This window comes from Elaeis guineensis, chromosome 1, assembly GCF_000442705.2.
Source record: "Elaeis guineensis isolate ETL-2024a chromosome 1, EG11, whole genome shotgun sequence".
Classification (NCBI taxonomy): domain Eukaryota; kingdom Viridiplantae; phylum Streptophyta; class Magnoliopsida; order Arecales; family Arecaceae; genus Elaeis; species Elaeis guineensis.
The window spans coordinates 85811338-85816298 of record NC_025993.2 but is presented as its reverse complement, the minus strand read 5'-3'; the positions used below and the strand labels follow the sequence as shown (position 1 = coordinate 85816298).

The 4961-nt window shown below is 34.1% G+C and overlaps 1 long non-coding RNA gene across 1 annotated transcript in view; it reads right to left on the bottom strand.

Annotated features, from left to right (window-relative positions):
* LOC140854745 (uncharacterized) overlaps positions 1-659 on the bottom strand; it is a 1678-nt gene extending 1019 nt beyond the window's left edge. Inside the window, exon 1 of the long non-coding RNA XR_012137907.1 lies at positions 436-659. This is a non-coding gene — a long non-coding RNA (uncharacterized lncRNA). The remainder of the gene's footprint in view (positions 1-435) is intronic.
* Positions 660-4961: the final 4302 nt, after the last annotated feature.

Below are 4961 nucleotides of genomic sequence, written 5' to 3'. Positions count from 1 at the left end.
ATGCTGAAAATAAGATATTAAAATAAAATTTTAATTTGTTAAAATCTATAAAAGAATGTGGTATATGATACATAAAATTTTATAGGGACAAATAAACTGAAATAAACATGCCAGGATAGCTCAGAGGATATAAAAATATGTCACAGAGTATATTATCAACTCACAGCACTAGCCAAAACCAAATGGGTCCAAGCCTATGTTGCCTTAGGGCTTACAGAAACAATGGAAGGAACTCCTAATGAATCTAATACAATAAACAAGATATCAATACCAAGAATAAATACTTAAAATCATAAGATAGCTAATTATTACTTCTATTCAAGAAACCCCCAATTCAAACCCTAGGCTAAATCTCTAAATTCTGCCCATGTATCAAAATAATGCATAAATCATTTTGAGGTAACATCTAACAAGATTATTGAGCCAAAAGATTACCTAAGTGAGCCACTAGAGTGAAAGGATGAAGTGGGTAGGTTGGGTTCTCACCCAAACCATGCCACTAGGCTCCTGAAAAATCAATAGGACCGCTCAACCAATAGGAAGGATGAGGAAATGAAATCAACAACTCAAGGGAACGAAAATGGCAAGAAGCCTCGTGGGCTGAGATTAGGATGTGAGGGAAGAAGAAAGAGGAGAAGAAGAAGAGAAGAGAAGAGAAGGAGAAGGCGTCAGGTTTAGGGGGGTTGAAGGCAAAATATCTAGGTGAAGGCAAAGTTAATATCTTCATTTATTTTATTCTTCATTAACTTTAAAATATAAATATAAATAAAAATATCCTTCCATTTGAAATTAATAAAAATATCAAAAAATTAAAATTTTTAAGAATAAGAAGTCAAAACTTAGATTTTAGTTCTAATTTTTTTCAAATCTGAAATTTTTAAAACTTTTTCTCTTCAAAACGAATAGGTTAAAGAATATCAAAAATTTATTAAAAAATATTTTATGACTCATTAACAGCTAAGAATCAATTACTGTCAATTTTAGTTTCAAAAATATATATTTTATATAGCCCTCCATATAGGTGCTAGTTTTCAGGCTTAGAAAATTTTCAGAACCCATATTAGTAGATAGTCACAAATTATGCTCAAATGACTTCAACAAATTTTGGCAAGGTAAGTTTAATTCAAAGTAGTTTATAATTGAGATTAAGTGGCTCACAAGGTCAATCCTAGGAACTTAAGCTAACATAAAAGAAACAATATATAACCCAAAAGTTTTATACAAGACTGGGGTATTACAATAGTCCTCATGAATTTCTTTTTAGTTAAAAAGGGAAATAGACAGAAAGAAGTGCAAGTCCTTTTTTATTTTCTTCTAATTGGTGTATATAAATATATGGTACAAGATCTCTATTTATATTAGTGTAGTTTGCCCTTTTATAATCCAAGTTGGATTCTTCTCTTAGTTGGACAAAAAATTTCAAAATAGAATTTGATTTTAAAATTTTCAAAATTTGGGTAGAAGATCGATACCAATATCTATATTAGCTTTATCTTTTATTTCAACAAATTTCTTATGGATTAGAAGTTATAACCTTTTGAAGTTCTGGATTAAGTCCTGGATATAGCAAATCTTGCTCTTATCCAGCCTACTCGAAGTGGCCAGAGTTGTCCATGACAAGTTCATTGATCCGCCTCATGTAGACACTTCACTTTTAGCCCCCTATACATAGCTAAGGAATATCTATCTAGGGTTCAGATTTGTTGCCCAGATATGGAGCCCAAGAGGGGGGTAAATTAGATTTTTTTAAAATTTTTGTGATTAATGCTCTCCAGTAATGTGCTATAATTGTTGAGTGGGGTGAATTGATTAGCTAAGAAAATAAGATCAACCACAAATGATAAATAAAAAGTATAGAGCACAATGAATGAAAGAAGATATGCAAGCACAACAAACACAAGAGATTTATAGTGGTTCGGTGCCAACCTTACACCTACATCCACTCCTCAAGTCCCTACTTAGAAATTCAATCCATTAAAAAGATTTCAAGATACAACCCATCAGATAACACCGATCCTTACTATCCAAGCAAGAACATTTATTTCTCGGATACAAGCCAACCCATAAATACTTCAATTTTAGGTTCGGATCAATTTATCCGAGTTTTGAAACCCTTCAAAACTCAAACCTCAATGTACAATAGCAAAAGATGAGTGTACAGAAATTTCAGCACAAACGGCCCCTTAAATAAGCATAATAAAATCAATAAAAATATAATACTCAAAGAGAAAAAACTTTTGCTGAACATCCTCAAATGATTGGCATACTTGAATGCAGCTGGAGAGTGGTTGGTGAGTTGATTGATTGCTTCTTTCCTCTCTTTTTAAGATTTTCTTTCACTTTCACGAATGTGAGTTTGAATGCATGAATTTTCTTTGATTTTTCACCTTTAAAAAGTATTTATAGCCTTGATTTGAACTTGAGAGTATCTTAATATTGGTTAAGAGTCATTGGAGAGTGTTTAATGTACATTAAATACACCAAAAATAGACTGAAAACTAGCTGTTACGAGTGTTCGCCCAGAATGGATCGACCCGTGGATCGTCCCACTGCGAATGGATAGTCCCATGAGTCATCTCATTTGGCCAGTCAGAAAAATAGGCTCTCTGTTTTGGTCTCAGGGTCTCAGGGGTTGATCCATGGGTCGTCCCATTGCGTGCCACAAGCAAAAAATAGTACGTGCTAGCTACTCAATAAAAGGAGATGACCCAGTTGGATCATCCTATTTTGTTTCAACCTAGTTTTTCATATATTTAAGATCTGAAACTTATCAGAACACTATCAAATGCTCTTAAATAAATTTGAGTCAAATTGACATTTTCAAAAGGCTTCAAAAATAGCTCCAACTTGTAGAAACTTCAACTTTGGCATACTTGATGGAGCTTTTCAAACTCAATATTTTTGGACTACCTGAAACAACACTAAAATATACTCCAAAGATAAAAAAACTCATTAGTAGTTCTCTCAAATAGTTTGTAATAATCAAAATCAATTTTTGGAGCAACAATCTTTTCCTTTTTGATGATGACAAAATATTTGAGTGTTCAAAAAAAGAGATCCATAAAGCTCAAGAGATTGAGTTTGTAAAGCACTTGTAAGAACATGCTAAAGATTAAGCATAGAATATCATGAGATACATATTATCAGCAAGTTGTGATATTTTAAATCATACATTCTCATTTTGCTAAAAATTATTTGTGAAGGTATTAAGATTTTTCAAAAATTATTTCTAATCAGCAAAATTTTCTTCTTTCTTATATAAAAAAAATGAAAGTAACTATTTTGACCATTTAAAAAAATTCTCCCCCTTTCTTATATAAAAAATGGTTAAGCTGTAAAATTTTTTTTTATATTTATTATCAGAGCAAAAATGATTTATAAAAACTCCTTGGTTAAAAAACTCTTCTTTTTCTCTTTCTTATTTTTAGTATAAGAGCTATATGTATATAAAAAAAATCTTTCTTTCTCTCTTTCTTATTTTTGGTATCAAAGCAAAGATAAAAGTATCAAAGCAAGAATCAAAAATGGATGTATCAGAGCATTTTATAAAAATATCAAAATGGAAGTAAAGATGGACGTATCAGAGTAAAATTCAAGAAAATTTGCAAAAATTCAATAGATAGACTACCTTCTCCTCCTTTTTGACATTATCAAAAATAGAATAGAGAGAGTAAGGTTTTTAATAAGCTATGATTCTACATCAGGTATTAGAGTAACTTTAACTGAACAGATATTCATTTATTCACATATGAACAGAAGTTGGCCACACAAAGGATGATAATAGATAACTTCGTACATTAAGTACAACAAAATAAGAGATTACAAGAGTCAAGTACATCCTTTCATAATACATATCTATGAACATAAGATTCTCCTGCATTCAACAAAATATAACAACTGAAACAAACAATAGCTAAGTAGTATGAAACCTAAAATAGCTACTCCAAAATGATCAGATTAGGGAGCATTGGTATCGAGCTCAAGATCATAACAACTGAAATAGAATTAGCCTTGGTCTCGATTGGATGGTCTGGTCCGAGTAGAAGATGCCGGAGGATGGAAGGCGATAGGCTGAACAAAAGTGGGCTCACTAGATACGGAGGGTCTGGATTGGAGCCGAGTCCTAATAGCATCTAGCTAGGACAGAACTCCTCTCACTGAAACTCTGAGCCCCTTAAGATCAGAAGAAACAAAGTTCCTCGAATCTCTGATATCTACTTGAATCAGCTCAAGTGTCAATTGAAGCAGGCTATGGAGTTTCTCTACCTCTCGAGCTAGATCAGCTAACTGAGGTGAAGAGCTACTCGATGTGCTCACTCCTGCTGATAGTGAATCTAGTATCAATCTAATCTTCCACTCAATATTAAAAATTTTGCTACTAAACATGAGCATAGAGCTCTCTACACTCTCCAATCTAGAGCTCAGATCAAACAATAGCTGTGCCAAGGAAGAAATGTGTGGCACGACTGAGAGATCTGAAGAAGAGGTAGAAAAAAATTTTACTGAGATGGATGATACTGCTACTGCTGCATCTACTGGAGGATCTGCCGCTGACACTGTTGAAACTGCTGAAGCTGCTAAAGGACCTGCTCCTGAAATTGCTGCTGCTGGATGGAGAGAATACCTGCTACCCGCTCAACTAGCAATCCCATCTCATCTTCCCCCAATCTAAGTGATGATGGCACAGTACAGCTCGTAGAAGGAGGTGCACTTCTGAGGGTCCTGCCTCAGGCTCCGATACAAAGTGAACATCAGGGCTTTGCCTAGGCTCAAGTGGTGATGAGGGACCCTCCCCCTCAGCACACTCCTCCTCCTCCTCGACCCTTGGTCCAACGATCATTCACTCTGATAAAACCCATACATCGAAGGGAGTAGTCGTTGTAGGTGTCAGTGTTCAATAATCTGCAAACAATCTCTCCCTCAAAGCTCACATCAGACTCCCTAAATATCATTGTTAGAGC